This window comes from Pseudorasbora parva, chromosome 16 (genome assembly GCF_024679245.1).
Source record: "Pseudorasbora parva isolate DD20220531a chromosome 16, ASM2467924v1, whole genome shotgun sequence".
Lineage (NCBI taxonomy): Eukaryota > Metazoa > Chordata > Actinopteri > Cypriniformes > Gobionidae > Pseudorasbora > Pseudorasbora parva.
In genome coordinates this window covers 22,805,412-22,829,738 of record NC_090187.1, presented here as the reverse complement: position 1 = coordinate 22,829,738, position 24,327 = coordinate 22,805,412, and the positions used below count along the sequence as shown (strand labels likewise).

Below are 24,327 nucleotides of genomic sequence, written 5' to 3'. Positions count from 1 at the left end.
TGATGCTCCCTCCTATCTCAAGGAACTCCTCACCACACAAACAGCCACTCGTAACCTCCGCTCTGTTTCGCTGTATCGCCTCAAAACTCCAACAGCCAATCTCCGTACTATGGGGGATCGGGCCTTCTGCTCTGCAGCCCCCAGTCTGTGGAATGCTCTCCCTGACCACCTGCGGACTCCACAGACTATAGATACTTTTAAGCGTGGTCTTAAAACCCACCTTTTTAGCAGAGCTTTTAATTGACTTTTAATTGACTTGCTACTTGTTTAATTTATTTTATTTTATTTTTCGGTTTTATTTATTTATTGTTGTTGATTGTTTTGTTTTTGTTTTTAAATTCTGTAGCACTTTGAGATTTTGTTTAATATAAAGTGCATTATAAATAAAATTTATTATTATTATTATATATATATATATATTCTATTGAAAGAAACCTGGAAAAAAAATTGTATCATGGTATCCACAGAAATATGAAACAGCACAACACTTTCAACACTGATTACTGATTATAAGAAATGTTTCTTGAGCACCAAATCAGCATATTCAAATGATTTTTGAAGGACCATTTGGCACTGAAGACCGGAGAAATGATGCTCAAAAATTCAGCTTTGCATCACAGGAATACATTACATTTTAAAATATATTAAAATAGAAAACAGTTATTTTAAGATTTAATAGCATTTTGCAATATTACTATTTTAATTACTGATCAAATAAATGCAGCCTTTGCCCTTGGTGAGTATAAAATAATTATTTAAAAAATCTTACCATTTAAAAGTTTAGGGCTGTAGTGTAAATATTTAAGTTTAGGAGATACTGGTAGTTATAATAATAATAATAATAATAATAATAATAATAATGACAGGCACCAATAACGATTTCATTTTACTTGTAGATTAATAAGATTGGTTTGATTGAACTTTGATTAATGTATGAACATTAATGGTTCACAGTAGATTTCTAAATCAAAGAAAACAGTAGGGTTTCGCCGTAGGAGGTCTATCCCTAATGAGGAGCCAAACCGAACAAAGGGACAAATGACTATACCTCAATTTAGTCAATGACAGAACTCACAGAATGTTAGTAATGTTAGGATTTTTTTTATGCTTGACTGATCTAACAAATCAAACTAAAATAATGTGAAAAACAATGCATTAGAGACAGAAAATCTTTGGCAAGAAATGGTGCCTTTTCAATGAACATTTAGAATATAATTTTCCAAAATGTCTTCATAAGAATGTCTTAGTTTTCATTTGGCTTTTTCTTTTTATATACCTTAAGGTCTCGGAAGAAAATAACCGGAAAAAGACTGCAATAGAGATAAAGAGAGGAGCAGAGGTCAAAGCACAAAAAGCATGAGGTGGCTTGTGGGAGATATCAGTGAGGGAACTAATGATGGTTTTATCCATCCGACAGCAGCATCATAACACTGGCGCCAGGTTCATGTAAATGGCATGTTTAATGTCAGGAGATCCCCAAAGATCCACAGCACTTTATCCGACTGACAATGCAGAAAGACAACAGCAAATCTCTTGTGCCTGCAGGTTGAATTGAGAAGATAAGACTCTCTCCTTCTCTTTTTCCATTTTGTCCCTTTAGACCAAACCTTCAGACAAGTTTGTTTCCCTCTTCACTCATATCTTTGTCTCATCTTACACAGCTTTTCTACTTCTTTTTTTAACCTTTGTCAGAGAGAAATCAGACATTTGGGTTGAGTTGTCAGAATCCTCTGAAGCGGATCTCAATGAGACCCAAGAGGACAACGTGTGGGATTTTGTTGCAGTTCTTAAGACAAGAACTATACCTTTGCAAAGGCCAATCCGAACATTTGGACATTTATCTTAAAGTAAAAATGAAATGGCATTCAAAACCCATTTTACTTCCATAATGAAACATTTTGAAGTGCAAAAAGATATTCAACACGGGGGAAAAAAAACAAGAAAAAAAAGTAGGGCCAAATTGTACACAACTGGAAATTGATTGGATCATGATACATGGGCTTTTCATCTGGGATAGATGTTCCGCCTAAAGTACTGCGGCCATAAAAATAAGAAGCGTGAATCAAAAATTAAAACAATAAAAGTTATTTTGCTCACATTTAAACTTATGTTTGTGTTCTTAAAAATAGTTTTCCAAGGTTTTATTACTCTGTATTTTGCGCCCTCTTGCATTTTCTGCTCATATTTTATTTGTACGCTTGTGCAGTTTTTCTCTTTGCTCTTCCTCCACGTTCTTTGCTTGTTTTTCCAAACGTTGCAGTTAAAGTTTGTGGCAAGCAGTCGAGGCAGAGGGTCCTTGAGAACGGGGCGAGGCCGGTGGCGTGAGAGATAATGGACGCGATCTTTGTGACGCACCGGTACTGGAAACAGGAATCTCATTGGCTGGTGCTCATCGATTAACTTAAATTTCAGCAAATCAGATGGAGCGAACGTGACTTCAAAGGGTTTCCTGTAAAATGACACCAACATTTTGAACTTAGACCACTGTATGTGTGTATGGGAAGCTTTTCAATTTGGGTAGGCCAAATCCTGGCGGAAATCCCTTAAAATGGTCTTGGAGTTTAAGTAGGTGTTAAAAGTTCATGTTAAATATAAGAAAATCCTGTTTTCCAGAGCTGAAAACTTCCTTGTTAGTCAAAAGCCGCGTTTCCACCGCAGGAACTTTTAAAGTTAGAGCTGCCCGCTTTTTATTATGTGTGTGCGGGCAGTTGTCCATGAGGGGCTGCCGCGTTTCCACCGCAGGAACTTTACCCAGGAACCAGGAACTTTGGGTTGGTACTCTGTGTTTTGACCACAGGAACCAGGGTCTAAATGAAGTTCTGGGTAAATATTTCCCCTTCCAAACGGCCCTGCTCGCGAGGTATACTTTTTCAAAGTTCAGGAACATTCGAGGGTGGGACTTGGGCGCTGAACATGCTGACTGGATTAGCATTTTATTTCAACCGGCATTTTTAAAAGTCTTTTGCGAGGTTCGTTCTGCGTTCAGTAAATATCCCTCTTGCTCTCTGTCTGATGGCGCGCGTTCGTCTCAGCCATCTCACGTTCAATGTCCGTAATAGCCGATAATAATATACATTGTCATTTTAAATCTAGCTTTACAAGCTGTCTGAATATGCTGCTTTTTTCTGTCGCTGTTAATTACCTCTTTAGTAAACCTATACATAACCAGCATAAGCAGCACAGCTTGAATCTCTTCCATACTCGTTATTAATTTTTTTTCAGTCTATTTTTCACCATGTAAACGACCTGACCGATTACTTTTAAGTGTGCGTCCTTACATGGCGTGACAGCACGCGCCGCGCTCATTTTGACAAGAGAGGAAAGTTCATTTTTCTGAGGGGTAAACTTTTTATTTCGTAAGCTATGAAGATAATGTTGCAATAATGACACAGCTAATATTGCCCCAGGCAGTTTTTACTTTAACTGCGCCTGATTATTATTTTTTTTTCTGAGATGATTATTACACTTTACAACAAATAAATAGCTTATATAATACTGTATTAGTCCTGGTGGCCGTTAAGAGTTGAAAAATGATTACTGTCCGTCACTGACTTGAGGAGCACTCGCGCGCAGTCCTACATCACGGGACTAATTTGCCTAATCTTCACGGAACTTTAGATCGCGGTGGAAACGCAGACGGTTGCAGGTCTGGGGGGAGAAAATTTCCTGTAAAAAAAGTTCCTGGTACAAATTGTTCCTGGTAATTTTGGTGGAAACGGGGCTAAAGAAACACGTTTATAGACACGAGACCCAGCAAATGATATTTAGATCATTCATTCATATATATATATATATATATATATATATATATATATATATATATATATATATATATATATATATATATATATATATATATATATATATTTAGATCATTCATATATATATTTTTTTTTTTTGATCTGCGACTGCTTTACTTTAGGTGGAAAATTGATCCCAAAATGATAGATAATTTAATTAAAAAAAAGTCAATTAAATTGTGTGTGGGCCTTTTTAAACTAAGGCCAGGTAGCAGTTTAGCTTTATTACTCCTCTGCATGATATGGTTTAAAACAAAACAAAAAAGAGAAGAGAAAAAAAAAGAAAAGAAAAATCACCGGGCAGGAATCCATCAGTCTACATGTTTTCCTCCTAAATCAATATCAGTTCAGCAAGGGCTGCAGAAGACTGAAAATATCCACCCACATGCACATTGCACACATCTTCAACAGACAGACGGTTTAACGAACACTTTTAATAAAGGAAACTCCCAAAATATTTCCCTTGCCGAAAGCCGCAGCTGTGACGTCTGCCTTCAGTAATAATAGGTAATTGCGTCATACCTGCGTCTGTTTGTGACTCTTCCACAATCCCTCACCACAAATGCCCCCTACTGCCACTCTCAAAGGCCTGCCAAATAAGCCCTAAGATCCATGCTGGGCAGTTTTGCATACGATCGAGCACATTTCTACACCCTGAATCACACCATCTGCAATTATTCATCTAGATCAGAGTGAGGAGCACACAAACTTCCTGAGTGAGTCAGAAGAGCATGATGCGATGGATGCTGCAGCACTTTTTTTCCTTGTGCTTCACAACCTTTTTAGGAAAACAAGGATAGAGGAGGCTTCCTGCAATAGTCAGTTTTACACATGGGGTTTTATTCAGCTGCAAAACTGGTTACATCACTTACCCACTTATAGTAATAAAAACATTTCGTTCAGTTAGAGAACTGTTCTGTTGTTGTGTTATTCATTAAGAATAATAATGAACACACCATTCAAACAATTGCCACCCCCGAATTTCTGCTAAATCGAAAAAGTAAAACACAGAATGTGTGTGTGTCTACTGGTGCAAAGCGAGCGGAGCTCTGGAAATTGAGCTTCCAGCTAAAAATAAATTGAAAATGCTCGCTCTGTGAGTGGACACACATCGTAAGCGAAAAAAAGAAACAGGGTAAAACTCTCAACTCCAAACAAAAACTCTCCTCAGCCTTAATTAAATGACTTGCTCATAAATACTTCACTTGTTTTATTACTGGATGAATGAGCTTTTTTGAACACATCTCTCGAATGAATGATTCAATGACAAATACATTTCCTAACAGTCACTTGTCGCCACCTGGTGGTGTAACAATGTAATTGATACAAATTTTTTTTTTTATGCCAAGTTACTTTCAAAGGGTTATTTGCGCTACAGTAAACATCAGAATTTATACTATAAGCATTTATCCCAGTACTTCTGTGATCACTTAAATATGTGTAAAATACCATTTCTGTTTCATACCTATACATGACAACTGCTCTCTCTCACATTTTTTAAATATATTTGTAATGAAGTTCGTTCATGGGAAGGAAGGAGGCGGGAACCGGCGAACGCTCAACAAACATTTATTTAAAGTAAAGAAACAAAATGAAAGTAAAACCGCGGACAGCCCCTCACGGACGACTGCCCGCAAAGACACACAAAATAAAACGTGGGCAGCCCCTCACGGACGACTGCCCACAAACACATAAACAAAACGTAACATAAAATTCCAGGCCTGGTCCTCTCTCGTCTTCCGCAGCTCTTGCTCCTCCTTATATGCTCCCGTCACATGGCCGCGAGACGAGACCGGTGTGCCACGCAGCTGGCACTCGTGAACGTTAATCACCGGCCCGCTCTCGCGGTCCCTCGCCCCGCTGCCTGTCACACCACATACCCCCATCGCCCCTCGCAGGCCGGGGGGCACTCCCGAGACTGCGCTCTACCCCCCCCCCCCCCCCCCCTCTCTCCCGGGGGGGCCGATCACGGCGGCCGCGGCACCTGGGGGTAAGGACAGAGAGGCGAGAGAAATGTAGACGGGAGCACGAGGAGCCCACGGAGCCCGCGGACGAGAGAGGGGAGAGAGGGAAAAAAAAAAGAAAGGGAAAAAAAAAAATCTGGCCCGGTTCCCAGACACACTGCCGTTCGGCCCTCCGCCCGCCGAGAGGCTCTTCCTCGCGGTGCTGTGCGATGGCACTGGACGCCTGGTGGGCAGCTCGATCCTCCTCCGCCCCCTGGCGGCCGGCGGTGACTCCTCCTTCCGAGGGACCCGGCAGCGAGCCCCGCGCTCCCTGCTCCTCCCCTGTCAGGCGGATGGCAGCAGGCTCCGGCCCCCGGCAAGCGCGGCGACTCCTCCGCTCCCTCTCGGACGGCAACCACCCCACCTCGACCCAGGGGCACGGCAGCGAGGTCTCTGTCCCACCTTTCCCGCTCCAGCACCATCGCCTCGGGCAGCCCTCGCGGTCTTTCATCATCCGCGCTGCCCGAACTCCTCAGCACCGCGATCCCCCTCAGCAGCGAGGGCTCTCCGACAGCGCGTCCCTCCTTCCTCCCGGGCTTCAGCACCAACGTAATGAAGTTCGTTCATGGGAAGGAAGGAGGCGGGAACCGGCGAACGCTCAACAAACATTTATTTAAAGTAAAGAAACAAAATGAAAGTAAAACCACGGACAGCCCCTCACGGACGACTGCCCGCAAACACACACAAAATAAAACGTGGGCAGCCCCTCACGGACGACTGCCCACAAACACATAAACAAAACGTAACATAAAATTCCAGGCCTGGTCCTCTCTCGTCTTCCGCAGCTCTTGCTCCTCCTTATATGCTCCCGTCACATGGCCGCGAGACGAGACCGGTGTGCCACGCAGCTGGCACTCGTGAACGTTAATCACCGGCCCGCTCTCGCGGTCCCTCGCCCCGCTGCCTGTCACACCACAATATTCAAATAGAAATTAGTTTTCATCTTATTAGGGGCCAAGCCACTTTTCTATAACTTTTGAACCCTTTATTCTATAAAAAATAAAATGTAGTTCACCTGATTCCTCTCTTCATACTGATCACATTCATGTTGAATACACACATTAAGACTCTGCCCATTACAGTAGTGATTTTTGAAAAGTACATTATTCCGTTTTTTGTTTTTTTTTTATACTCTAATACTCTAAAATTTGATTCTCTACTCAAAATTTAAACAGACACTCTTTGGACAGCGCCAGCTAGTGTTCCAGTGATATAAGGATTTTTGCATAAACGCTTACAACTTTTGAAAACATAGTTCAAAATGTGATTTTTGTGACATTCCTTCGTTTATGCCGAATATGACTGTCCACCATATTGAAGCAAAATAAGTTTTTTTTTTGTTTGTTTTGTTTTTTTTGTTACTCCTCCGACAAATTTTACCCAATTTTGTCCAGAATTATCTCAGATGGTTTTGAACCGAGTCTCACTGGGATGACTGAACAGATGTTTGATATTTGCTAACACTTCCAGGAAATTCCTCTGATGTTGACCTTGCCTGTGCTAAGCATGCTAACCAGTTGCCATCCTTTATAATGTGGCTCTTCAGCAATCAGGTTAACTATAAGCTACATTAGCATACATTTAGCTTAGCATGCTAACATGGTTAACATGCTTTTGTGTGCTCATTTTCATTCTCACACTGAAAGCTCTCTTTAGCAGCATAGTTAATCAACAGGAACTGAGTGGTGCAATCTGTTAAGACACCTGCCCCAAACCTGTGTGGGTCCTAACACCCCAGTATAGTGATAGGGATACTGTACTGTCAAAAGAGCACAATCTTTCAGATGGGACATTAAACCAAGGTCCTGACTCTCTGTTGTCGTTAAAAATCCCAGGATGTCCTCCGATAAAGAGTAGGGGTGTAACCCAGGCATCCTGGCCAAATTTGCCCATTGGCCCTCTCCTCTCCACCTTAAGCTGGTGTGTGGTGAGCGTTCTGGTGCAATATATATGCCGTCGCATCATCGTCGTGGATGCTGCACATTGGTGGTGGTTGAGGAGATTTCCCCTTCAATGTAAAACATTTTTTGAGTGCCTAGAAAAGCGCTATATAAATTAAATGAATGTATTAATATTATTATAATGTGTTGTGCATATATATATATATATATATATATATATATATATATATATATATATATATATATATATATATATATATATATATATATATATATATATATATCTGGGTTGCACACACCCCTACTACGTTGTACTTTTTTTTTCTTCTTAGAAATAAATGTTTTTGTTCATTCATTTTGAGTTCATTCTCATCTATATTTCTGAACCAGCTGTTTTTTTTTTTGTATGTTCAACTTCTGCTGTTTTTGCTATTCCTGCTCTGCATTGCACTACAGCCCCTTTAGGACATGGCCCTGTATCACTGTTTGCAGCTATATTTTTAATTGTAATATTGTGAAATATTACTACACCTTTCCAGTATTTTTGAACAAATAAATGTAGCCTTGATACGAGACTTCTTTCTAAACACTTACTGACCCCAAATTTTTGAACGGAAGCGTAACATTTTACTCAATAATAATAATAATAATAATAATAATAATAATAATAATAATAATAATAATAATAATTTATTTATAACACACTTTTCATTCCAAAGAATCTCAAAGTGCAACAATGGAAAAGGGGAAAAATAACAAAAATGAATAAAAAGTTAAAATATAGAAAAATAAAAATAATGAACACATTTCTGAACAGAAAAGTCTTCAGATCAGCTTTAAATTTGTCCAGGCTCTGTACTGCTCTTAGCTCACTGGGAAGGTGGTTCCAAAGCCGCGGCGCAGCCAAGCAGATAGCTTGGTCCCCCATGGTACGAAGCCTGTTGATGGGGACGTGAAGAAGCAGGCGGCCTGATGATCTGAGGGTGCAGGTGGAGGATTTCAAAGCGATGAGTTCCTGTAGATATGGAGGTGCATGTATGGTGATGCATTTATGTGCGAGCAGGACGATTTTGTAGTCAATCCGGGGTGAAACGGAGAGACAGTGCTGTGACTGTGGGTCAAACCAAACCCCTAGATTTGTGACTTAAGGAGGAGAAAGTGATGACCTGCCCATCAAAGATGAGCTGGCAAGGGAGAGGAGTGGATCTGATGAGGGGTGCCAACCAGTAGTGCCTTCAGATCAGCGCCTCAGTTTTACTGGAGTTCAGCTGGAGGAAGTTAGTTCCCATCCATGCCTTAATCTCCTCAAGACATGTATCAATACTATATCAACTTAAATACTTGAAGTTGTCCAAATAAAACATTAGAAGAACTTCGTGTTTACAAAAACTGCAGTGGCAACTACAATCCCAAAGATTTACCCGGATCGATACTCCAGACTCCGCTGGACACACACAGCTCCCTGTGCCAGCACTTACAATGGGGCCATTAGAAAATGTGCTGTCAGACACGGCTGTTTTTGCCAGTCAGCCTGCAAATACTGCCATAAAACACCCAAGGTGCCACATTTATGACTCAAGTGCTGTCAGACGTCACATACTTAATCTGTCACAAAAGTGATCCGTCTACCATAACAAAACTGATCAGGTTTCATAGAAGTGATTTAAAAACATGATTGTTTTATTGTGTTCTGATGATATAATTCTAAAGCCTTCTGAAGGTCCACAGCTCAGTGTTAGTCTAACAACAAAGAGGATTGTAACTAGCAACGAGTAAAAAGAATTGAATGTCTGATAATAAACAAATCAACTTAAATAATAAGCAAATCACTTAGGGCTGACACAGTAATTATTTGATGAATGAGAAATGTCTAAAAATAACAAGAAACATCTGTTGCCTTTAAAAGGCTGTGTAACAACTCATGATAACTGCAATGTAAAATGATTTGTTTTACAGATAATGACTTGCTTAGCATAAAATAAAGAGAGATATACAAAAGGGGCTGTGATTTAAAAATAAGCACTGAAAATATATCTGTGCACGACTTTTCCCAACCTTAATAGTTTTCTTCTTAATGTTTTATGGATCAATATTAAAATAAATATACAAACAAAATAAAACCTCAATACAGCTTTAATAATGTATCAGTTATTTTAAGGGGATGAATGTATTGTAGACCAAATCTCTCAGAGTGATCTGCAGGCATGCTAAACTAACCCTAGCGGTTTACTTTTTAGGCATGCTAAAACATCTCTAAACTCTCTAAAACACAGCAAAACTGTGTAATATATAAGCATGGATATGTCTTTATAACAATGAATTCATAAAACATAATAACATCTAAAAAAGCAATTCTAAATTGTGTATAATATACAAAATGTAAACATGCTGAACATACAATGTTTGGACAGCATCTAAAATGTATTATATATGCACAGCAGAGTTGTGATTGTTAACTAATAAAATGGTTTGGAGTAATTAAAATAAAGCTGAAATAAAAGGAAATATAATTAAAAACGTGTTTTTAATAAAAATTAGAAAAGTTGTCTTTATAGACATTCATATACTGTTTTAATCCCCTAAAGCCATCCCTATCCATCTTATACATACTTCTTAATGTTGAACCAAAAATAATTAAGAAATGCTTTATGAAAAAATCTTATTTTAGGTAAACAGAGCACCATAAATCAGACAGAACAGAATAAACTTTTAAATTGATTATAACATTGAGCTATGAAATTATTCTCATTGATTATGCTAAATACAACCAAATTAATGTCACACATTCAATATTCTATGAACCTAAACATAATTTCATAAACAACATTCATAAACATCACCACATCTCTAAATTTCACTTCAAACATTCTACTTACTTATTATTTTTACTTTACAACTATGTCAACTACCAGTCATAAGTGTTGGGGAAAGTTACTTTGAAAAGTAATGCATATTTAGTAATGCAACTTGTGTTACTTGGTTACTTTTTAAGACAATTAATGCATTAGTTACTTTTGCTGTACTTTTTCTGAACTGACCTGGGATCTCATTTATAAAGCGTGCGTACGCACAAAACGGGGCTGGAAACGTACATACGCCAGTTCCCACACAAAGGTTGTGATCTATAAAAAAACAAGCTTGACGGGATAATGTGCGCACCTTTAAGCAAACTTTGAGCCATGCGTACACACATTCTGGAGACAAAGGGAATTGGCGACACAGATGGTGAGGTTGTGAACTAAAGTTAGATTGCAGAAAATAAATGTGAGAAGAACAATTATAAGAATAATTCATAATTCAATACAGTTATGAAGCACAATGTTTTTTTTAATTCTTTTCTCACCTGTCAACCATTATTCAAAGTAACATAAATACACGTTTTCACTTTCTTGGATTAATTAATTGGCGGGCCACATGCCAGTTCTCCAGATATATATAGGATTCCACTCTCATTTAAATGCCGATCAGTATTCATGAGGTGATTTGTGTGGACTATTAATGGTTAAAAATGGGCATGTACAGGGCGGGATATGAGGCTGGTTCACATACGAGCCGGATCTCACGAAAATGCGTATAAATAGTACGAGTTTGCAATCTCGTGGAATGTATACGCCAAAATGAGTTTTGGCGTGCTTATGGTACGCGGCTTTTCGCGTGCATATGACACGCACTTTATGGCGTATTATACATACGAACCCCCCACCTCACCACCCTAAACCTACCCAAGAGCGTGTCATATGCACGCCATAAAGTGCGTTTCATATGGACGCGAAAAACCGCGTACCATACGGACGCCAAAACTCATTTTGGCGTATACATTCCAGAAGATTGCAAACTCGTACTATATATACGCATGACCATGAGATCGTGTTGCACATACGCACATCTGTGGGTGATCTGTGATTTATAAAGGGAACATTGCTTACAGGTGTTTTATAAATCAGAATTTTTTGGCACATAAACAAACTTTTAGTAGGGATTCTACGCACAGTTTTATTAATGAGGCCCCTGGGCTGGGATTTTTTTGTTTGTTTGTTTTTTGAAAAATGTGACACTGTACAAATTGTGAATAAAAAGGAATGCAATAATTTACAAATCTCATAAACTTATATTTTATTCAAAATTTAATATAGATAACATATCAAATGTTGAAAGTGAAACTTTTTCCAAATATTTGCTCATTTTGGATTTCATGAGAGCTACACATTACAAAAAAGTTGGGACAGATAGCAATAAGGCTTGCTGCGTGTGTTGCCTGTGTTCAGACTCAACATTGGTTACATCACTTGCTCAACGTGGCACCGCCCCCACCGTTGCTTAGAATAAAAAATAAAAAAATAAAAAAAAACGAATTATAGTCATAAAATAATTTAGTTCAGTTAGAGAACAGATAATACAAATAAAACTGAACGTGTCTGCTTAATAAAGCATGATCCAAACGAGTGTTGCAGCACAAACGCAGCAGAAGTCAGATTTCATTCATCTGAGAGTGGAGCTGAAGATGATCGCGGAAGATGTGGTTTCAAAGTGAAACGTAAAAGTGCCTATTCAAGTGAGTTTGTCATTGTACTGTGTTGTTGTGTTTTTAAGAATAGGCTATTGAACCCATAAGTTAAGCATACCGCCCCAAAATTGGTGCTAATTCAAAACAGTAACTAAAATGTGCACGGCTGCACAGAGGGCACATTTACTGACCAACTGTCATTCAGGGTATGTGTGTGTGGGTGCACTGGTGCATTTTCACTTCATGCATATGGAAGCTTAACTTTCATAGTAATTCATTGAAACTACTCATTTTGCTCTGCTCCAATATTAATGCTCGAGCAGCCGTGTGTGTGTGTGTGTGTTACTTTCTGCTATATAGAATTAATGATTTAAAAGCCTAGTCGGTGATACTGGTATTATTGGTGTTGTCACACATCGATTAACCGGTGGGAAACTGTCCTCATTGTCACATCCCTGGTAGCAATAAGAGGACAAACAAGTAAAATGTACATATAAGGAACAGCTGGAGGACCAATTAGCAACTTATTAGGTCATTTGGCAACATGATTGGGTATAAAAAGAGCCTCTCAGAGTGTCAGTGGGTGCGTTCACATGCACGTTCTTAAGCTGATTATGCCCAATAAGCCGACAATGAACATGGTCATGTAAACACGGTAACCCGTTTTCTTTTATCGGAGTAAGGTCATAAACGGCGTAAGAATAAACCGGTCGACACAGGTAGTTTTTTTGCCTCTTACCTCGATTTCGCGCTGCATGTAAACGCATTAACCTGCTTTCTGTCGGCTTATTGAAGTGCGCATGTGTGATAGGTAATAAAAACGCAAACTTACAGCAGATTTAAATGCATCCAGACAGAGCGAGCTAGCGTTTTGCATGAAATAAGGACATATATCACAAACACAGACTTGTTTAAGAGCCAGAAAATTGTAAAGAGGTGTTCTCTTTTCTCATGCAGCAGAAGTAGCCTAGAAGAGGTTCAGTTAAAACGCTTCATAACTGCATAAGGGATAATATGAGCCGTAAATCTCCCGCTGACAAGGTGCACGCTTTATTTAACATCACAACTGACGTAACATTTGAAAAACTCATAGTCAGATATACGGACATTATTATTTTTGACGGCACTACAAGGAATAACCGGGTTTATAAATCGTCATGTAAACGTGGTTTACTTGAGTTGTCCGTTTACTGGTTTGCATGTAAATGGGGAAAACTGGTTATTTCAATAAGCTGATTTTTTTCTGGAGTTATCAGCTTACTGGTGTGCATGTAAACGCACTCAATGTCTCTTAAAAGTCAAGATGATCAGAGGACCACCAATTTCCCCAATGCTGCGGCGACAAATAGTGGAGCAATATCAGAAAGGAGTTTCTCAGACAAAAAACGCTAAGAGTTTGAAGTTATCATTATCTACAGTGCATAATATCATCCAAAGATTCCGAGAATCTGGAACAATCTCTGTGCGCAAGGGTCAAGGCCGGAAAACCATACTGGATGCCCGTGATCTTCGGGCCCTTAGACAGCACTGCATCACATACAGGAATGCTACTATAATGGAAATCACAACATGGGCTCAGGAATACTTCCAGAAAACTTCCCGTGCCATTCGCCGTTGCTGGCTAAAACTCTATAGGTCAAAAAAGAAACCATACCTAAACATGATCCAGAAGTTCAGGCGTAATCTCTGGGCCAAGGCTCATTTAAAAAGGACTGTAGCAAAGTGGAAAACTGTTCTGTGGTCAGACACATCAAAATGTGAAGTTCTTTTTGGAAAACTTGGACACCATGTAATCCAGACTAAAGAGGACAAGGACAACCCAAGTTGTTATCGGCGCTCAGTTCAGAAGCCTGCATTACTGATGGTATGAATGGGGTTGCATGAGTGCGTGTGGCATGGGCAGCTTAAACATCTGGAAAGGCACCATCAATACTGAAAGATATATCCAACATATGCTCCCATCCAGACATTACATTTTCCAACATGACAATGCCAGACCACATACTGCATCAATTACAACATCATGGCAGTGTAAAAGAAAGATCTGGGTTCTGATATGGTCAGTCTGCAGTCCAGATCTTTCACCCATAGAAAACATGAAGGAAGCAACAAAGAAGACCTAAGACAGTTGAGCAACTAGAAGCCTGTATTAGATAAGAATGGGACAACATTCCTAGTCCTAAACTTGCAACTTGTCTCCTCAGTCCCCAGACTTTTACAGACTGTTATAAAAATAAAAGGGGATGCCACACAGTGATAAACATGGCCTTGTCCCAACTTTTTTGAGATGTATTGATGCCTTGAAATTTTAAATCAACTTATTCTTTCTTTAAAATTATACATTTTCTCAGTTTAAACATTTGATATGTCATCTTGTTGTATTCTGAAAAAAATACTGAAATGTGAAACTTCCACATCATTGCACTTTGTATTTATTCACAATTTGTACAGTGTCCCAATTTTTTTTTTTTTGAAATCGGGTTTGTCAGAAAAAGTTATATTTTGGGGCAAATTTTAAAGCCCTTTCACACACAAGGGAAGGAAAATGCAATTGCATATTATGCAGAATAGAAGATGCAGGGGAAGAAAGTTTAACTAACTTCACCAATAACAAAATAAAAAATAAAAATAAAGTAATTTTTGCTTAAGGGATAACCTAATCATTGAAGAACAGCAGAAGTACATTGGTCAATAAAGTGAGATTACATGCATTCATGTTTTATTTAACATATAAATTATTGGATTAATTATAACAGATTTTATACATTTTGAGGAATAATAATTCTTTTTTTGTGCAAGTGAGAACAGTAAATGCATGCTTACATTTAGTCTGGAACTACAGAGAGCTGCCAGTCAATAAATGGGAAAACAAAGTTACTTAGTTGAAAAAAGTAAAACAAAGTAACTATAAATTTAAAAGTAATGTATTACTTTACTAGATACTTAGTCTGATTACATAACTCAAGTTACTTGTTATGGGTTACCCCCAACAATGAAAGGTGCATTTACACGACAACAGTGTAATAAAAAACTAGGGCCGGGACTCGATTAAAAAAATTAATCTAATTAATTAGAGGCTTTGTAATTAATTAATCGAAATTAATCACATTTTAATTGCATATAAATATTTGACCTGAGAACTATGAGAAGTAATTTTTCACATGTATTTTTAGTATACCATTGAATAATGACTGAATACATTAGCTTAATCAACAAAATATTGTTTATTTATTTCAGTCCAGCAGGCCAGTGCAATGTTTGCCATTAAGTTTAGCAAAAGCATATTTGTGATATTTGAGGCGTGATGTGCTGCGGTGATACGCTAATTCCTTGTTGTATAGCTTGCACACAACCATGCTCTTGACAATGCTTCCATTCTTTCGTTTTTTAAAACAAAATTTCCCATCCACGGGGCAAGGCAAAGCAGTCTCATCAGCTTCTTCGTTCATGTTCACTCTTGCCCTGCGTCTCAATCAGCTCCCTAGTTCCCTAGTCAGGGCACTGATCAATAAATAAGTCAATGGGCTGACTCCCTGATCAGTGCCCTGACTACTGAACTAGTGTAGCGACTCAGGCGAATCAAACACACAATCGCCAGTTACATTTAACAAATCTGTTGTGAAAGCTGTGTGCTGGATGGCAGACCTTCCCCCAACACAACAGAGGGAGATTCTTCAGTCACCCTGGAAACCATCTGATAAGACTGTTTTATGGCCCCCAAAAGAATTCGGCCACATGAGGTCTTATACACAAAGAGTTTAAGACACAGAGCTTTTGCCTCAAATTATAGACAAACCATCTATAGATGAACATGCACCCCAGGACATTATATGTAAACACATAACTGTTTTGTAAAATGTTTCTTCTGTATGGTATTTTGCATCTTTTTGTCTGTGTCTTAACAAAGTACTAGTTCAGATAACCTCATATATGTCATGTCTCCTATCAAATTAATGCTCACTTCACGACTTACACTTCCATGTATATCACTTATTCAGAAAATGCAGTGTGTGTTTGTTGCATTAATTATAGTATGAAGACTCAGAGACCCACTGAGTCGAACCTTCAAACAAAGAGCTATAAATTCTGCTGAGGAATTTCCCGCCGGGAAATCCCAACACTCTCATTGGTTAAGTCTAACCCTGGAGGGTGGGACTATTTCCAGACTTTAAAAGACCAGTGAAGACAAGCTCTTCCGCTCTTCTTGTTCTCTTACTCCGCTCTGTTCACTTCTCCTCTCTCTCCTGTGGGAGCCAACACCCACGGGGGGGGGGGGGGGGGGGGGGGGGGGGGCTGGCACTCAAGCCAGGCCACCAATGCAGGCCCTCCAAGCAGGCCTCATCTCTTCCAAAAATCTTCTCTTCTACAATCCGATCTTCAAGAACACGAAGCATCGCTAAAGCAAACAGCCGCTTCCCTCCCAACCTCGGAAAGGACCGCCGGACCGCCGGACCGCCGGACCGCCGGACACGCAGACACACATGCACACAAGCGAGAAGCCAAAACGAAACCAAAAAGAATGCAAGTATTCTATTTCTTACTGCTGTAAAGAGGGTGTGTTATTCTCCCGTTGGGATAAATTAACTCCGTGAAGGTCGTATTTGGTTGAACTGAAGGAAAGCTGTTTCTTACCCTCCCCCACTCTCTTTGTCTCTCTCTCTCACTCTCTTTGTCTCTCTCTCTCTCTCTTTTATCTCTCTCTAACTTCAGTCTATTCATTATTCTCTTTTATGTATTCTTTCGTTAATATCTATACTTCTACTCTCTTGATGCATATTTAGTATGTACTTTCTGTGTGAATTGTAGTGTTATTTTTAGTCTGTGTTTATTAAACCTCCGAAAGACATTTAATGAGTTGAATCTGTTATTCTGCCACATACACAAAGTCAATGAAACTTGCGATCTAAACGTTACCTAACTGCTTATGCTACTATGTTAGTAAAGTAAACTGTATGACCATTTGAAATATTGAACTTATCCTGATCAGTAAAGTTAATGTTTCTTATGCGCTTGTAAAGCAGTAATCCCTTTATTGAGAATTGATTTGAAAAGTCTATAACTAATTTGCAGGACAAACTTAGTAGGATAATTTCAAGCAATTCCGTAAAGGGTTACTTGTATTTAATTAAACAATTTTCCCTATCGGAAAATTTTAATACGTAATGAACAACTGGCAAATCATATTCATAAATTCATGAATATTGAATATTAAATCCCTTTTGAGTTAATTATTCCCCGAGACATTAAACTCATTAGTCGTTGTTGTTACACTAGGGAGCTGATTGAGACGCACCTATGGTTTGTTTTTGCCGTGACTCCGGAGCGAGCGCTAGTTGGTGTTCCAGTATAATCGGTCCGTCGAAACTCATTCATTGAAAAACGTTCTGCGGTGCAAAAATAAGTGTGGTTAAATTATTTATTTTTTTCCGTAATTAATTAACGCGTTAAAGTCATGTAATTAATTAATCTTAATTAAAGCGTTAAAGTCCCAGCCCTAATAAAAACAGAAACTTTTTTTTTTTCCTTTATCTTTTTAAACGTTTTTTTGTATTATGCATGCCAGCCCATTATTTGGAGATCTCAATTTGTAAAGAAATATTATGCACCTGCGCACATACGTATTCTTCTACAGAACGATGTACAAACAAATCTATATGGCGAAAGCATTAAGGATTTTTTTCTGGATGGACGGTGAGGTTTATTTATTATTACAGATAACACAACTATAAAGAGGCAACATGTCAGGAAAATGAAAAACCCAGAATATCAAATCTCAATCTCAAATCTCAAAAAATTTGCATATCATGAAAAGGTTCTCTAAACAAGCTATTAAGCTAATCATCTGAATCAACTAATTAACTCTAAACACCTGCAAAAGATTCCCGAGGCTTTTAAAAACTCCCAGCCTGGATCATTACTCAAAACTGCAATCATGGGTAAGACTGCCGACCTGACTGCTGTCCAGAAGGCCATCATTGACACCCTCAAGTGAGAGGGTAAGACACAGAAAGAACTTTCTGAACGAATAGGCTGTTCCCAGAGTGCTGTACAACGAGAAGAGGTGACCGGACCCTGAGGAAGATTGTGGAGAAGGGCCGATTCCAGACCTTGGGGACCTGCGGAAGCAGTGGACTGAGTCTGGAGTAGAAACATCCAGAGCCACCGTGCACAGGCGTGTGCAGGAAATGGGCTACAGGTGCCGCATTCCCCAGGTCAAGCCACTTTTGGGCTACAGAGAAGCAGCACTGGACTGTTGCTCAAATTTTGCATGTCATTCGGAAATCAAGGTGCCAGAGTCTGGAGGAAGACTGGGGAGAAGGAAATGCCAAAATGCCTGAAGTCCAGTGTCAAGTACCCACTGTCAGTGATGGTCTGGGGTGTCATGTCAGCTGCTGGTGTTGGTCCACTGTTTTTTATCAAGGGCAGGGTCAATGCAGCTAGCTATCAGGAGATTTTGGAGCACTTCATGCTTCCATCTGCTGAAAAGCTTTATGGAGATGAAGATTTTTCAGCACGACCTGGCACCTGCTCACAGTGCCAAAACCACTGGTAAATGGTTTACTGACCATGGTATTACTGTGCTCAATTGGCCTGCCAACTCTCCTGACCTGAACCCCATAGAGAATCTGTGAGATATTGTGAAGAGAAAGTTGAGAGACGCAAGACCCAACACTCTGGATGAGCTTAAGGCCACTATCGAAGCATCCTGGGCCTCCATAACACCTCAGCAGTGCCACAGGCTGAGTGCCTCCGTGCCACGCCGCATTGAAGCAGTCATTTCTGCGACAGGATTCCCAACCAAGTATTGAGTATATAACTGAACATAATTATTTAAAGGTTGACTTTTTTGTATTAAAAACACTTTTCTTTTATTGGTCAGATGAAATATGCTAATTTTTTTTGATTAATTTTGAATTTTGGGTTTTCATGATCTGTATGCCAAAATCATCAGTATTAAAACAATAAAAGACCTGAAATATTTCAGTTGGTGTGCAATGCATCTAAAATATATGAAAGTTTATTTTTTATCATTACATTATGGAAAATAATTAACTTTATCACAATATGCTATTTTTTTTGAAGGACCTTTATACGTGGTCTCTCAGCTTGCCGTTCACATAAACCAGTCACATTTTTATGACGCAAAAGACAAGCTTGCTCACACCAGCCCAGCTGTGAGAGGTGCTGCAAAGATGAAAAGATCAGCAGGGGCTGTCTCCGGACTAGAGTACAATAATAATGCAGTGAAAAGTTCCTCAGGGTTTCTTAAATGTAAGGAGATTACATTTCTTCTTGCTTCTTTGAAGTGAACACATAATACACATAACATGTGCATGACATCACCGTTCGCGCTACACCAACCAGAGCAACGAAGGTAAAGCAGAGCTCGCTGACTGATTAAACATTCGCCATATCCGGTCGGCTAAACTACGAACACATCTTCCCTTTTTAAGAATGACTTCAGTGCCGTTCTTTGTTCTTTTCTCAGAGAAAAGCTTAACTTCAAGTCTTCCAGAGTCGCGGTCAAAGCTGATTCGAAAGACCGCCGCCGTTCGCCAGTTTCTGTTTACTAGAAGCACGCATAAGCAACTCGGCCGTCGTCATTAAGGCCCCGCCCGCCGACTCTATACATGATGTGATTGGGCCGTCCAGATTTTGAGGAACACAGCTCAGAATGGTATTGAGAGTTCCTAGACGACACTTGCGGGCAAATTAAATTTGCTGCCGCTAGGGTGCGTCTAGATTTCTAGGCTACCCCTTAGTAAATTGTCTGATTAATATCTGCTAACCCTTAATTCTGATGGTACTCCATTAGGCATTTTACTGACTATAAGTAAGTAACTGCAACTTTGTCAACTTATTCTACTTATTCAAACAAGCCTTAAAGGGGTAGTGCTTCAGCGCTGGGAAGATAAATCTGTATTTGAACTGGGTCATTAATGTAGTAGAAATGGGAAATTATTTTTTGAATGTGGTGCTTTCTAGACTGAGAAAAGACAGAACATGAATTTTTGGGATGAAAGACAAAAATTCCCGGAACGCTTCGCTGCCCTGTGAGGCCACTCCCAAAGCCACCACTACTGAATCACACTTTCCCATTGCGTTCATTTTCTTAAAATAAGATCAGTAGAGGGCAAACGCTACAATTAAAAACTGAATGTGTCTGTCCAATATAATGTGATTTAGGTACTATCAAAGCACAAACGCAGCAGGAGTCAGATTACATTCATCGTGATGAATGAGCTGAATGAGTTCTCGTGATGAGAGCTGAGGTAAGCACAACCGCGCTCTGGTGCATTTTCAGTTCATGCCTTTGGAAGCTTAACTTTTAATAGGGATTCATTTGAGAAGTTGAAACGCTCACTTTGCTCTGCCGGCCGTTCCGTTTACATAAATGCCAGCAGCTGCAAGCTGAGATGTGAGTGCGATCTTCCACCCCCCATGCCCGGCTTGAAAACATGCGGCAATAGCTCCCTCTGCTGGCTGTAGACTTTAGTCATTCAAATATACTCCAGGATTTCTACAGATAGAAAGCCATATGCTAATTGCTGAAGTAACCCTTAAACCTTACAGTTTACTAATATGCTATTAAGAATTATCTGCCATGTAGTTGCAATAATGAGAGTTAAGTTACTTATAGTACTAGAAAGTCTAAAGGGTAACTGACCAAAACCAAACCAGCAGTGACAGGAACATATCAGTCGGCCTTGGAGTAGCATGAATCTGGTCTTAGAAAAAAATGTGGCAATTTTAGTTTCCTCGCCAGGGACATCATGACTCACATATTCCTGACCCGAACTGACACACTGCCCTTACTACCGCATCCGAAAGTGCTACTGCAATGCCTCACGGGTCTGAAGGGGCCAAACCTGGGCACGACATACACTCTATTAGCATACTATTATCTATTCAGAGCAGGGCGAGTGGGCAGGCTGGCAATTAAGCTATGATACGAGAGAACTTCAGCCACAGCGTGTGATCTGACCTAATCTCTGGTTTCGTTTGCAGGGCGTTCTCCAGACTCAATGATTTACAAAGAGGAGCCGGTAATGAGGAACTGGACCATGTAATCAGAGCTCTGGAGGGACATGAGAGAAATATAAATGTAAATCCACATGGACAACAGTGGCAGATGTCACACAGTCTTTACTGAAGCCACAACGTGCTGCAGTTTCACTTTACTGATCTCCTGATTAACAGAAATCATTATTGGATCAATCAGAAGCAACCATGAGAAAAGTAAACTTAAAACTAGTTTCCCAAAATAACTTCTAAAAAGTTTCTGCAAAGTTTTTAGCTTACTTGTCTGAACAAATAAATTGAGAAACAAAATGCTAAAGGCACATTAATGTACTTGTAGTGCTGGTCCCAGACTTCAGGGGGTCATAAGCAAAACTTTGTAAGGGGGCCCCCATTGATGGGTGAAAAAACCCAAAATGACCCAAACTCCTTGATATGTTCTTTTAGAGCTGGGGAATTCCAGAAAGCAGGTTGTGTGACATTAGGCCTGTCACAATAACATTTTTTTCTGGACAATAAATGGGCCAAGAAATTATTTCGATAAATGATAATATTGTTGTTCTGTCATTTTCATCTAAAATAATGATAATGGTATAATAATGCAGGTACACCTTTTCAAAGATCAATAAACTTTTATTTCTAAAGACTATTTAACACTAGGGCTGTGCATTAATGAAAAAAAAAAACTTCTTAATAGCAAACAAAGTCAAGCCACTATGTAAGTATGAGATGTATTGTTGACAACTGCATTTTTATAACGAAACTTTGTGAGATCACGATGAACTGACAAAGCAACAGCATTGTAGTGATCATAGCGATCTTGGCTCTCTTTCGAGGCATTCATTGGGTGCGTTTACATGCACACCAGTAAGATGATAACTCCAAAAAATCAGCTTATTGAAATAACCAGTTTTCCCCGTTTACATGCAAACCAGTAAATGGGCAACGCAAGTAAACCACATTTACATGACTATTGATAAACCGGGTTATTTCCTTGTAGTGCCGTCAAAAATAATAATGTCCATATATCTGACTCTGAGTTTTTCAAATGTTACGTCAGTTGTGATGTTAAATAAAGCGTGCGCCGTGTCAGCGGGAGATTTACGGCTCATATTATCCCTTATGCAGTTATGAAGCGTTTTGACTGAACCTCTTCTAGGCTTCTTCTGCTGCATGAAAAAAGAGAACACCGCTTTACAATTTTCTGGGACTTAAACGAGTCTGTGTTTGTGATCATATGTCTTTATTTAATGCAAAACGCTAGCTCGCTCTGTCTGGATGCATTTAAATCTAGTTTGCGTTTTTGTCACCTATCATTACACACGATTACATGACCATGTTCTTTCTCGACTTTTGGGGCATAATCGGCTTAAGAATGTGCATGTAAACGCATCCATTGATAAAATCGGCGGCGAATATTGCATACTGCAAAGTATCGGAATTGACGTCTAAATATAAATGGCACTCTGCACGAGACAGAAATATCCCCCTGAGACCCAGAATAGAGGTTTAGCATCAGTAGAGGACATTATTTCACGAATTTCTTTAAAAACATACAATTTTAAGTCTGTACTATATTCTTATAGAATATAAGACATTCCTATGAAAATATTACTACATGTCTTTTTACATTACATATAGTCCCAAAACACATAAAAAATGCAAATTAGAAAGGAAATGGCATTTATGGCCATGTTTACACATATTGCATTAAGTAAAATGGTAGCCTATATCAAATTATTCTGTATCTTTCATAACATTGAGAATCATCTTTATACAAAGTTTGGGTAAAAAACATGGATTGGTGAATGAAGAAATATATATATATATATATATATATATATATATATATATATATATATATATATATATATATATATATATATATATATATATATATTTGTTATGCTCCAAACAATGACCGGAGGGAAAAAAAAAATCTAAATACACAAATACTTTTTTTTTCGGCTTCTCATGAAGATGACATGTTAAAATACTAGTAACGCATTGAAGCAATGTAAAGGCAGACTAATAGATTAACTCACAATTTGTAGCAACATATTTTAGAAATACCAATTATTGGTAGATTACCTGCAAATAAATAATCATACATTTCTCACTCTACACTGCTATGATAGAGCTGTTTCTTAGCCCCCTCAGTAATTCCAGAAGCACCCTCAGTGATTTGATTCTGAAACCGGGCCTGCACGTAACAAGAATAATGTATATTCACTGGAAATGTCCATGATTTGAATTATTTTTATTATTATTATTATTATTATTATTATTATTATTAATAATAATAATAATAATTAGGCTATTATAATCATTATTATTAACCTGCGATCTTTTAAACTGTTCTTGAAGTGAGGGAGCACTGCTGATAATAAAAGGTTAGCAGAATCTTAAAATAGGTTAAATAAAAATTGCAGTGCTGCAGGGAAATGACAGAATCCAGTGACGCGCCTCAAAGAATCCAATGCTATGCAGGAGCCCGGCGTCGCGTAAAACCGCTATATAGGAGCGCAACTTTGAACCAGAACCTATAATCCAGCCTGCGCTGAAACGCACACTCTTAAGATATCAACGGTATATGTAAACAAACACACATCCGCCATTTAAGATGCAGAAACAAATCACATAACCTCCAAAACGCGTCCAGGAGCCTGGAAACGGAGACACTTTGCCGGCATGCAGTTCCTACCCTATCAGGCTGTGCTTTCCCGTCTCTGTTCTTCCACGAGCAAGTGAAGGAGAGGTGTTTGGGTTTTCGCGGTTAACTCTCCAGCGTCTGATCCACCTCTTGCGAGCAGTGCGTTCGGCGAGTCCAACATCAAACCTCGCGAGATTGACGATATATTGACTGGACATTTGTTTACATTACTTTTACATTTAATTACTTAGCAAAGGCTTTTATTCAAAGCAACTCTCGAATGAAAGCAATCCATAAATCAAAGTGGGCACTTGTCATAATGAATTTCTACTTTAAACTAATAATTCTTGGAGCTTGCTTAACAACTCTGGGTATTGATGATGATTATAAATCAGTCCAGTCAATCACAGATGGAGGTCATTGCTGGGCATTATCTAGTTTTGCT

The 24,327-nt window shown here is 39.0% G+C and overlaps 1 protein-coding gene across 1 annotated transcript in view; it reads right to left on the bottom strand.

Moving 5' to 3' along the window:
- Window positions 1–24,031, bottom strand: part of LOC137043336 (cholinesterase-like) — a 42,751-nt gene extending 18,720 nt beyond the window's left edge. The window contains exon 1 of the mRNA XM_067419593.1: window positions 23,934–24,031. The gene's annotated coding sequence lies outside the window, so the exon portion shown is untranslated. The remainder of the gene's footprint in view (window positions 1–23,933) is intronic.
- Window positions 24,032–24,327: the final 296 nt, after the last annotated feature.